This window comes from Pinus tabuliformis, chromosome 1_2 (assembly GCF_031772625.1).
Source record: "Pinus tabuliformis cultivar Carrire ecotype Pingquan chromosome 1_2, CPIR1, whole genome shotgun sequence".
NCBI classification, from domain to species: domain Eukaryota; kingdom Viridiplantae; phylum Streptophyta; class Pinopsida; order Pinales; family Pinaceae; genus Pinus; species Pinus tabuliformis.
Window position 1 is genome coordinate 74,176,038 of NC_142298.1, and position 13,848 is coordinate 74,189,885.

Genomic DNA, 13,848 nt, shown 5'->3' on the forward strand with positions numbered 1-13,848 from the left:
TAAAACATTGCTTAGAATCTCCTGGTCATCCAAGCCTAGGCCTCCTTGATTCTTGGGTTTACAGATCTTTTCCCAAGAGACCAAGGCCCATTTCTTCCTTGTCTCCTCCTTGCCCTAGAGAAAGTTTCTTTGGATGTTACTGAATTGCTACAAAACTCCTTTTGGGGCAGGTAGTGCTGATAGCATGAAAATTGGAATTGATTGGAGCACTGCCTTTGTCAGCACAAGTCTACCAGCCAGATTTAAAGATCTTCTCGTCCATTTTTTGACTTTATCCTGCATTTTTTTGATCAACAGTTCCCAAATGCTCTTGTGCAAGGGTTTCATAGTTAGAGGAACTCCCAAATACTTTGAAGGTAGGGAATCCCTTTGAAAGCCAAGAATTCTAGAGATATTTCTCTGAATAGCAATGTTGGTATTAAAGAAAAATATTTTGGATTTGGAGAGATTAACTTCCATACCTGAAGCCATGGAAAAATCATTCAGTATTTGTTTGTATGCTCGAGCCTCTTTGACTGTGGGGATTCCCTGTAACATGGTATCATCTACAAATTGTTGATGTGTCAAAGCCTAACCATTCTCCTTGAGTTGAAGACCCTGAATTTTTCCCATTACTCTGGCATGCTTGATAGACCGACCAAGACCTTCCATCATGAGTATGAAGAGAAAGGGAGAGAGTGGATCTCCCTGCCTCAGACCTCTTGAAGGAAGAAAAATCTCAGAGGGAGAGCCATTAACTAGAATTGAAAAGCTGGAAGAGGTCACCAAGGCCATGACCCATCTAACCCAGTTGTGATCAAAACCAAACGCCATTAGCACTTTCCTGATGTAGGTCCAGTTCACTTTGTCATAAGCTTTAGCTATGTCCAGTTGTAGGATCATACCAGCTTTCCTCTTGCTGGTTAGTGAGTGAACCACTTCGTGAGCTTGAATGATGTTATCCAATATTTGTCTGCCTTCAACATAACCTGATTGTTCCCCCGAAACCAGAGTAGGAAGCAGAGGTTTGAGTCTGTTGGCCACCACCTTGAAAATTATCTTGTATACCACATTGCATAGAGCTATGGGCTTATATCTTTCTGGTGTTTGTGCATTGTCCTATTTAGGGATCAGGGAGATGAAAGGGATGTTGAGTGCCTTCAAAATAGTTCTGTTCACCCTGGAGTCCTCCACAACATTCAAAATATCCTCTTTTACTATATTCCAACAAGCTTTAAAGAAATCCACGTTGAAGCCATCTGGGCCTGGTGCTTTGCCATTCTGCATATCTTTGAGGACCTCACTGACCTCCTCTTCTGTCACTGGTCTGTTAAGATTGAAATTTTCCTCTCTAGACACCAGCTTAGGTATATGCTTGGTAAAATCTCTGATAAAATGTTCTCTTTCTAAATTATTTTCTTGAGCTATTTCTCGGAAGTGTTGGACTAACACCGCCTCTATTTCCTCATGGGATTGTAAAATCTGTCCATCCTCATTTTTTATCGAAGAGATTCTGTTGTGTGCTCTATTCACCATGGTGGATCTGTGAAAAAATCTAGTGTTACGCTCTCCTTCTTTTAGCCATTGGACTTTAGATTTTTGTCTCTAAAATATTTCCTCTTGTTTACACAAGTTCTCCCATTCTTGATGATGTTTCTCCACTAGATCATTTTTGTCTTTATCAAAACCTTCCGTGATCATGGCTTGGTTGAGTTCCTGCATTTTATTTTCCACCAGTTTCTTTCCTGCGAAAATATTGCCAAAATTCTTCTTGTTCCAATATTTGAGCCTCATCTTTATGTGCTTTATTCTTTTATGTAGAAGGAACATTCTAGTTCCCTGAATCTGTAGATCTTCTGCCCACCATTTCTCAATATTGCTGATGAATTCTGGGTGTGAAAGCCAAATATTCTCAAATCCGAAAGGTCTATTCCGGGGGTTATCTATGCCCTGGATCTCCATTTGAACTGGCCAGTGATCTGAGCCTCCAAAGGGAAGAACGCTCGCTATTATTTCCTTATCTAAAAGCATAAGGTCCTCAGAGATACTAAATCTATCCAATTTGGAGGCTACATGAGACTCTCCTCCTCTCTTATTGTTCCAAGTAAAGAGGCCATTGTTTGTTTCAACGTCCACTAGTTTCATATTATTTGTGAATATTTGAAATGCTAAAGAGTCTTTACTTAGTGCTCTGGTTCCACCTGTTTTTCCCGAAAGTGATTTTATCATATTGAAGTCCCCTCCCATAATCCAGGGCATTCTTGCATGTCTCTCCCTGAGATTCGCAAGGGAATCTGTAAGCCTGGGTTTCTCATCTATCCTTTGAGGGCCATACACATTCGTGACTAGATAGGTACCCATATCCCCTACAGGTTGAATAACTACAGATAAATAATTCCTTGACACCTCAACATCTATTATGTCTATTCTTTGAGGGTTCCAAAGAGTGAGAATGCCTCCTGATGTGTTCTCTGCTTTAACTTCTAGAAACTCAAACCCACTGAGCCATTTGCCATGTATTTGTCTTAACTTTTGAATGGAACATTTCGTTTCCTGGATGAAAATTATATTCGGAGCTGCCTGTTTAATTCTATTACTAAGCATTCTCTGTTTTCTTTTACTGCCTAGACCTCTAATATTCCAAGATATGAACTTCATAATTAAAGATTTGTAAAGGAGTAGCTGGTAAGATCTTTCATCTTACCTGAATCGATCATGAGATTTCCACATTCCATCAATAGCTCATTCTGCTTTTTTCTTCCTCTTTTCTTTCTTGGGTTCCTAGGTGCTAATCTCGGAGTGAATTTTATCATTTTCACACCTTCGTTACTCATCCTGTCAATGTTTCTTTCCCCTCTGAACCCTTTTCCTGAGTTTTCCATAAGTACAACTACTGTATTCTATTGAGCTCTTCTTTAGGTAATGATTCTACCCCACCGGTTGTTCCCTGAATCAAGAACCCTTCCAGATCTAGGTGTTCTCTTTCAAGAATCTCCTGTATCTCACATTCCTCCAGTTCCATTTCGCTCTGGGTCATTTCTTGATCCATCTCCGGTTCTGTATCACTCATCATTATCCCTTTCTGCTTATCATTTTCTTATGTTTGTTCATGGTTTCCTTCTTTCTCCTTCTCCCCTGTGCTCCCTTCTTGTGCTTGATCTTCTACTGTTCTTTCTTCATCCTCTTTGAGAACTTGGAACTGGTTCTGCCTAACTTGTTGTCCCTCATGTTGTTGTTGCTTTTTCCCTCTTTTGCCGCATTTCCTCTATGGACCACCTTGTGAAAGCTGTCCGGGTCTTTCATTGTATTAGTTTTGCTTTTATTCTCTGCTTTACTGAGAGGGCAGTCTCTGATAAGATGCCCATGTTCATGACATCTATGACATCTGAACGGGATATGCTCATAGTCCACTGTTTGTACCCATTCTTCATCAAAAACTTCCAATATTACCTCATTCAGAAGAGCTCCGGATAGATCCATCTCAACACATATCCTTGCAAAGGAAGTATATTTTCCCCTTCTAGTAGCTTCTGATGCTTTGACAAACCTGCCTAATTTATTGCCTATGGCAGCTAACGATTCAGGTTGCCAGTAATCAAGAGGTAGTGAATAGAGTCTTACCCAGACCAGGACCAAAGTAAACGTTTCTTGTTCCGGGACAAAGTTCATCTTCCATGGCCTCATATAGAGACCTGTTGCTGCGTAGAAGTAGGGCCCTCCTTCAAACACTCTGTCTTTATCCTCAATACTTGTGAACACCACGGTGAAGAAACCCTTTGACCCAAGATGTAGATCAATGCTCCCTTTAGGTTTCCAGTGGTATTTGATCCATGTTTGTAAAGCTTTTTCTGTGGGCCATAATCCCATGAATTTGCAGATGATTGCGTAGGTTTGCATGTGATCCCTGTGCGCTTGCAGCGCAGGATCGTTTAAAACTACTCTGGGTGTTATTTCAGCTTTGGGTTTACAAGGTCCCTTTTGTTTTTTCTCTTTTGTTCCCTATTTTTTGTCATCTTCCTCCTTGTCTTTAGTGCTATTGTTCTCCTTCATTTTGGCGCCATCTGCTTCCTCTTCCATGTTACTTCTTCCTTCTTCTACAAATCCTCTGACTTTTTCTAGGGGCTTCTTGCCCTTATTGGCCACGACCTCCTTATAGGAGGGAGTAGAGCTCCCTCCTCTTCATCCTTCCATGGATGAAATCCCCTGTAGCAAATCGAAACCCTAGCCATTCGCTCTTGGCTTGCTCCCCAAGACCTCTATTAAGACATTACTTGATGTGAAGTCATTGGTTCAATTCATTTCCCTGATTAGGGTGATATATTAGATGTGATAAAGATGTAGTTTTACCAAGCTTATATATATATATATATATATATATATATATATATATATATATATATATATTATTTTTTTATGATATTCAGAAGTATTTTACAACTCAATATGAATGAATATCTAAATAATAAATAATAAATAATAAATAATAAATGACGTGTTAAATCAAATAATAAATAATAATAAAAGATAATGTATATTCAATTAAAAAATAACAAAAATAAGAAATTGATTCAATTAATCTGTTTTATTATAGTTTTGTCTTTATTAAGAAATTTAAAGCAATTTTTTCTTAAAAAATCATAATTTATATAACACATTAAAATAAATTTTAAAATAATGATTCATATTACTAATCATCATATTTTAGAACATATAATGAACAAGCCTAGATCTATATTAATTATGGACTTATCAAGTGTTCAAAACGATCAAATCTCTCACCATACAAACATCTTTTTGAGTGTAAAGCTTGAGGAAACATTTGAGATTTGATTCCTCTAGACCCTTGGCAAATCCAATATACTAGTTGTAAAAAGAAATATTTTAATATATTTATGCATGGTAATTAGGTAAAAAAATAATCATTTTGTAAGCTCTATTTCTATATTTAATTCAAGTTGTAATTACATTACATACTACTAGGAAGCACTAAGGATCGCCTTGGTCTTCCAGAATGGAAACCAAACCAAAGGTTAAATCCTATGCTTGAGCTAGAACGTAGAAAAATAAATAGAAGTTGCATAATATGTTTTCAAAAATAGGACCAAAACTTGGGTGGCATGACCTGATAGACAAGCTGAACAATAGACATAAACCATAAGTCTGCAAGCTATAGTAAAAAAAAATATCTAACTGACACCAAATAGTAAACTTGTAATAGAAAGCAGACTTGAATTATTCATGCCTATGAAAGAAAGAAAGAAAGAAGTTATTTTAACATCCACGAAGCTAAAGATATCCTATGGGACAGATTGCTTCTTCATATGCTTGATGTATTCGACCCTTTTTCTATGAAGCTTCAAAATAAATGCTCCCAACTTCTCGACAAACCCCTCGCTAAATAGATTATCCCAAGAGCTAGCTGCCAGCATATCTGCATAACTTTCCCTGTTGTCTTTGAAGGCCTCACATTCTAAAATGAAATGTTTTTTTCTTCCACTTTTCCGGAAGAACAAAAAATGCATACTCTTTCCTCCCACACTTCCTTTGGCCTTTTCCAGCGCCCTGTTTCACAACGGAGTTGATGAGAATTAGTCCTTAACTGAGCAATAAGAATTTTGGCTCTCCAAGAGATATTGGCCTCTATGTATGCTTTTGGTTGATGACTATGAGTGGGATTAAACACTTCAAAATAGTAATTTTTCTTTCTTCCTAACTCCTTATCCCAAGTACGTTTGTGGAACTTTTCCATAACAAAAGATTTTATGTCTTTGTTGTTTATGGGACATGTGTTCAAGCAAATACCCCATTTACTAAACCATTTGTTATTTTGCTGCATCCAAGTTTTTTTGCTCTTGCACAATCTATCATTATAGACAACCTTAGGCCATCTACCCTCTTCCATTTGCTCAATTTTTATTTATTTATTTTTAATACCTTATGACTCGCACCATAGAAATTGCTTCAATAGGAGCAGTCCCTGTTTCACTTAACAAGATATGTGTAAGAGAAGTTGGTGTTGTTGGAGGAGGCTAGGCTTGATCTTGCAAGAGGATTCACTCAATTATTTGCAGACATTGGTTCATGATCTCATATAATAGATGGTGTTCCTCCATTCATAATAGAAGTTCATCACGGTTGGCATTTCTATTAAATAGGACCTTGGCCAACATCTCCTTAAGCCACCAATATAGCTCCACCATGAGCCAGTATTAGTTGCACCTCCCTCTTTCTCAACCTAGGACTAGTATCAAACTCAATATAGATTTGAGCACATTCGTATTAGGGATTTCCTCTCGCTCCTTAGACACCTCTTTTTTGATGTCATCAATTTCTTACTAGATTGCTAGAGAAGTGTGCGGCTAAAACCTATTTTCCATTGCCTCCATTCTAGCACATGTGTGTGCATTGTTGAGACCGTCACGACCTCTTGAGCCTTGTCGAGCGTGTGTTCTATGATGAGGCATGTTTGTCTAGGATGGGTCTTCATGGTGGAGAAACACCAAACAAAGGATGAGTGCATGACAAGATAGGAAAGAACCACAGGGGAGTGAAAAACCAGAGGAAGGGGAAGCCACTTCACTTGGGAATGGATTCATCTTGGGGCCACTTATATGTTATGAAGAGACCAAATGTGCATAATTAATTGTGAGGGAATGTCTTGTGAGGTCGAGAACAGAGCAATGATTAACATGAAAATCCTTCCATGCGTGGAGAGAGACATTGGCGAAATTAATAGAATGAAATCCAACCAATTGGAAAGAGCTTGCAATGGTGTTCTATGTGATAGGCTTGAGGAAATAAATAAGAAAGGTACCAAGCCTGGAGGGACTGATCCTTTCCCAAAATGAAAAATAGAAACCAATATAACGATAACCCACTGTGCTTGGTAAATGTTAAGTCCACTCCAATTATCTCTCCTCTCAAATTAGGAAACATTCCCTAACTTGGAGTGAGTTTATTCTTGTGAATTTTGGAAAACTCGAAGCTTTCAATGGTAGTGGTCACCTCGAAAATGATGTGTATTATGAATTCAATTTGCATGAACTTGATGCAGAGCAACATCGATTGAGCATTGATCATTATTATTAACCATATGTTTATCCCAAACTTTAGTGTGTTCATTCGATGACTAAGCTTCATCCCATCTATTGACGAGTGCATGTGGAGGGGACGTGGAGGCTGACAGCCTCTCATTCTCACTATCCCTATGTCATCTAACTACATAGATAAACTCTCATTTAATGTCCCTCTAATCACTCCATTAAAAAATAATAATTAAATAAATATTAAAATATAAACAAAATTTATCTTTATTTTTTTTAGTTTTTTTAAATAATAAAATCTAATAATTATTAAATATATATTAATTATAATACAATATTTTTATTTTTTTATAATATTATTAATAAAAAATATGATTTTATTATTTTTAATCAACTATATCTTTTCCTTTAATTTTTAGTTTACTATTTTCAATATTATTACAATATTTTTAATAAATATTATATTTACATGTATCTTATTTTTTAAATATTTTTTTTAATAAGTATTATATTTATGTGTATCTCATTTTTAAAATAAAAGTTAAATATTAATATGCATATACAATTAATCATATACGACATTTAGTACATAAATTAATGTAATTTACTATTTTCAATATTATTATATTATTGCAATAATTTTAACAAATATTATATTTATATATGTCTCATTTTTTAAATAAAATGTGTATTATCATGGATATGCAATTAATCACATACTAGATTTAGTACATGGATTCATGTAATTGCTCAAAGATTTACATAACTCAAATGTTAAAACAATAAAATCTTAAAAAGCATATTTTAGTTTGTGCCCTTTACATTAAATTGAGAGGATTATGTTATTCTTTTATTTATTTTTTAAATATAATTTATAACGTATATCAAAAAAAATTAAATTATGATAAAAAATATAACCCAAAGAAAATTGATTTTTTAATTAACAACATTTATTATAATTTTTTGATTGATGTAATTAATATTCGATATAAAAATGTTGAAAATTTTCACTTTATACCATATATTATTCAGTGGAGAGGCTTATTCTAACATTTAATATGAAGGTGATGTGTAGTTTTATCTGTGGTTAAAGTGGAGTTGACATGTTTATCTTTTAAAATAAAAATAAATATTTTTTATTAAATTAATTGAGCCGAGATGCTCATTCTACAAACCAGTGTGACAATGATGTGTAATTTGATCCGTGTTGAACGTGGATTTGACATATGTACCGTTTAAAATGAAAATAATATATTCTTTAAATTAAAAAATAATGTCGACTATAATCAAAATAAGTAACAAATAACGTGGAATTCACATATGTACCTTTTAAAATAAAAATAAATATTCTTTAGATTAAAAAATAATGTCGACTATAATCAAAATAAGAAACAAATATACATGTTTGGTTAGTTTTACTTAAAAGTATTATAAAACATAGTGTCACTCTAAGTATGCTTGCTTTATTTGTTGTTCATATTACAACTCAATAATTACAATTAAAAGTATCAAATCTATGAATGGAAAATACTTGCTTTATTGGTTCTTTAACATCTGTTGGTATGCAAACTTCTTTTAGAGTGCAAAGCATTAAAAAAAAAAACTCCGCAAATCTAGAAATTTGGTGTGTGTGTGTGTATATATATATACCTATCATTTTTCTCATTGTTTAAATTGCATTTTTGAATGTATAAATAGATTCAATGGTTTGAAAATAACCTTTGTCACATGGATTATATAGACTACATAGCTTCAAATTTCCACTCCAACAAATATTTGTTGCATTTCATGCAAAATTGACAAAAAATAATATACATGATAATTGACCAAATGTACAATAGTGAAATTACTTGAAATGTTCTAACTACAAACCTAGATCCATCTTAACTATGGATCTACCAACTGTGGAGAAGGATCAAATCTCTTGAGGTGCAAACCACTTTTGGAGTGAATAGAGATTTGATCCCTCTCGGCTCTTGGTAGATCCATAGTTAAAATGGATCTAGGCTGATAATATAGTTTGAGTGAGTCTAATGGGCTCTTGTTAGATCCATAGTTAAAAAGAATCTATGCTAATAATATAGTTTGAGTGAGTATAATAATTAAAAACATATGTTTTATTAAATAAATTATAAGTTCAAATCAAAGAGATAAATACTACAATAAACTTCAATAATCAAATTTATGTTTTTTATTACACAACTATAGGCCGTGAAGATTAAAAAATCACTCCAAACACTCCCAACATTACTACTTTGATAACTTTAACTATGATCAAATTATTCGTTCAATTGTTTTACTAATGTTTCATTACACTGTTTTATCACTATGTTCTTGGACCAATGTGCTCGGTGTTTCAGCCAGAGAGACAAAAAGAGATGTCTATTATTTTAACCATTATATTGTTTTGATAGATCCTAGCAAGTAGATCTAGTCCATGCCCAAAGACGGAGAGGGTCTATTCCATGCATAGAGAGTTCATCATCCATTTCGCAGACAGTGTTATCACAATAAACTTCGTTTTTAATTTTTTTAGAAAATGCTGACATTTGCAGTGTTAGAATCTAAATTGTAATAAACAGGGAAAATTTTTGATAGTAGGTTATCATCATTTTTGTGATCTGATATGGTCTTGCGAATAAAATCGTTGACAATGGGGATATCAACATTTTTCATTTTGGCATAAAGTTGACAAAGCCACTATTAGCTATTTTGGGGTGAAAACTATGTGTGTCGGTTGACAGAAACGATACAGGGAAATGTTGACAGTTAGTTTGTCAGTGACTTTGCAGCAAAGAGGGAGTGGAGACATCTATGTTGTCAACGATATTCAGATAGGCGAAAATGTTGACCTTCTGGTTGTCAGCGATTTTGAAATCAGGCGAAAATAAAAATGTTGACAGTCAGCCTGTCAGCGAAAGCTACAAACGGAAAACCAATGAAGCTCACAACAATAGTATCAAAAAATTTTCCAGGAGTTTCGAAGGAAAGAGGGATGAACAAAAAAGTGATTTTGGAGGAGTTTTGGGCCTGATTTGCAAAGGGACATGTTTTTCCAGCTAGGATGTTGATCCACTAGATAGGGACCTGTTTCTTTTTCCAAGGAAAAACATAATATTTAAGTTTTATATTTTACATGCATGAACTTAAAATATATTTTAGATATCCCATATTTTTGTAATTAATATGGAGACTATTATTTTGCAAACAATTTATGTAAGTTCTATAAAATAGTTTATGAAGAATGAAGAAGGGTTGGAATTTTATCAAAAAACATATTTTCATTATGCTATATTTGAGCAGCCTTGAATATATTTGTAGTTTTTAATGAGAAATTTGTATGAAACTCATGTTTTGTAGTTCCTTGTCAATTTTCCTCTTTGTAATACAAGCTTTCTTCTGTGTCTGAAAATTTTAGTTCTTAAGATTGGATTTCAATTATGTTCCTTTCTTATATTATCAACCATTAGTATTTTTTATTTCAGTTAGTTATAAACTCTATTTCACTTCATTTTTCTTCTTCCAATTTCTCAAATAGTTAAATAATTTGCTCCTATCATGATTTTTATAGCTTGCTCATTAGATATGTATCTTTACCTGTTTAGAACTGAACTCCATGCTCAATGGTATGTTTTGTGAACTACCCAACCAATTTCATCTTATGATCTAAATCCGGTCGCCAAACTCAATTGCAGAAAACCTTCTACTACAGTGACCATAGAGTAGTTGATTTTTATGGAGAGATCCCTCTATGGGTTGAAGGGCCAGCTTTCAACCTAAAAGAGGTTTTGAGGTTACCTTAGGGTTTTTCCCATAGCCAGGTTTTTCCCTAAGTGATAACAGACAGGACGAATTTAGCTTCTACTGTCGATACCTATCAGTTCCACCACCAGTTATGAATTAAGCTGTTGTGTTAGTCTTAAGTAATACAATTTCGCTTAAGAATTTCGACTGGTGATGGTCGTGCGAGCCAAAACATTGGTCCCTCGAAGTTTTAGATTCAAATTAGTTCCAGAAATTTTGGGTTCAAGTCCTCCCTAAGTAAACAATATAACCAATATAATCATAAACCTAAAAAAATATTCTTAAGCCATAGAAAAACAAATTATAGTTTAAAATAAAACTATTAAAAAAATTACTAACAAAAAAACAATATTATTCATTGTTGTAAGATATCAGAATGGTTTTGTGGAAATCTTTCCTTAATTCTTATAACTAAGACTATGCCATTGTGTGTCTCTCATAAACAAATCCTAAACACATTCGTAATTGTTTATTAACAAAAGTAATAATAAAATGGCCACTCTCCTAGCTCAGAAACATTCACATTGACTAACTAATACAATTTACAATCATGCATTCAATATCATTATAGATATGAGGTATCCCATCTATGACACTAATAAGCTAAATATATATTGTAGACATTTTTGATCTAGTAACATTGTGAAAAGGCACCTTACCGAATGGATATTGGATATGGAACTATTCCAGACCAAGTTTATTATAACCACTTTACTACCTACTTGTTTTATCCTTATTTGTTGGATTCTTTTTTTTTCTCACTAATGGTTTGTTGGGATGCATACTTGATTACAATATCAAGTGCTATTTATTGCATTCATGACTAGCTAGGTCAAGCAACACTTTTAGGTAAACCCTGTGTTTTTCCATGTAAACAAGTACCACAATGTCACGTTTGTAGATACACATAAAATATTCTTTAGAGCTCAAGGTTGTTCAACAATAAAACATCCATTAGAACAATATACTTGATATGAGTTCAATATGTTAGTTGATGATAATCAAACCTCTCAACCACCTGAGATAAACCCAATTAACTAGACTTAGACCCTATCTTTTCCACTAGCTTACTTAATCATTAATTTTGCTTGATTTTTCAATCATGTAATACACTATAAATTCTTCCACGTGGTATGCATTTCTTTCCACATGGTGATTGAGTAGAAATTTAAAACACGTGGCTCTTAATTCAGTTGTTACCATAGCGTAGTTGTCTCTCTTTTGTAGCCACAAATGAATCATTAAGGTCCATGCTTACATATGGAAGGATACCTTACCATGTCCACTTAAACTAATTCTCCTCACAATAAATCCATATCTCATGGAGTCCTCTCTAGCCTATCTAATCTAGACCTTGTTGAGCTTGACTATTCTTTCATTTCACCAATAAATTATATGATAAACAAAGAAACTATTCAAAATAGAATTATTATTTATTGTAGATCATGCTATATACTTATTCCCTACTTCTAATTAAGCTTGTTTTATCCATTATGATACCTACTTGTTCCTCTCATGTGCATATTTGATTACAATATTAAGCTCAAAGATAATTTATATTTTTGTTATGTCAAGTTGAACTTCCATGGAACATCTAGAGGAAATTCAGGTAAATCTAACATTGATTGAGAGATTATTTAGAACTTTTCAAGGCATATTATCATATTCTACTCCTAGAACATAGAGATATTACTAGTAATCTTCTAAAGGTGATGGATTCAAAGAAGGGACTATATCACTATAGCCATTAGGAATCACACTTTTGATAATGGAAGGATATTCATATATAGTCACCGAGAAAGTGGGGAGACTTGGTTGAGAAGAAACAAATAACCAAAACCCCACAACCTACAGACTAATTAAACCTCTAAACAGGATAACTTTTCTACTTCCATCCTTCTCAAATGCATGATTGCAACACATACAAAGGGTGAAAAAAGGAGTAGCATACACATTAGACAAGATGGGGAAATACATAGAATGAAGGTAAGAAAATGTATGGTAGATAGGAAATACATGTAGCACAACCTAGATACCAAGAGATCTAGAAATCAAGAAATAAATAAGAAATTATGTTACAAGTAAAAAATAAACCATTACTAATGATATGAACACCAATATAATTTTCAACGCTTCAGTCAATATAATGACAATTCTAGTTCCAATTCCATCACAAGTGAGTGAGAAGTTCTAGCAATCCATTTGAACCTACAAATACGCCATATAAATATCACCAAAAAAGTTAAATCAAGTTTGTATACATATGGAGGTAAAACAAGAAATAGAGGTCATTTAGAAGAAGCATGACCAAGACAGTGAAATTTTGAAAAAAAAATGATGTTTGCATGTTACTTTTAGTGGTTCTATCTTTATGAGGATTTTTGTTTCATGTTGAATAATAGTCATCCATTAACAAAAATCATAAAGGGCTCATTTTCATATTAAACATATATTTTCCATTTGTATTTGATAAACTAACCATATGTATAACTTTTTCCATCTATGATTCACAGACAAGAACACAAATTTGAATTTATCGAATGTTAGCTTGTAAATTCTACATGACAATAATATAAAAGGCTTACTTTTTATTTACTAAAAAATATTATTATAGCCTTTTCTCATGGAACCCTCAGACTATGTAATATAAGACCTTACAATCATTTTTCAAATGATGCTTAGGGATGTTAGGTTCTAAGAGGAACTAGAAATTACAAATGCAAAGGCATGACACCACTTTTTTGGATATGATTAAATGCACGACATGTATCTTCTTCTATGGGTGTTAGAGCTTGTTTGTGTGCTAAAAATAATTAAAAAATAAAAATGACAAGGAAACAATACCATGTGTTTTGGGTATGATTCCATGTTTGACATATATCTTCTATAATTACTGGTGAATGATACAACCATCACATGACATACCATATAGGAAGTTTTGTTCAAGGATGATATTCTTCTTCTATCATATTAAGAATGATTTCTTTGAACAAAAATGTCATATTTAATAGCATGGTGTTGT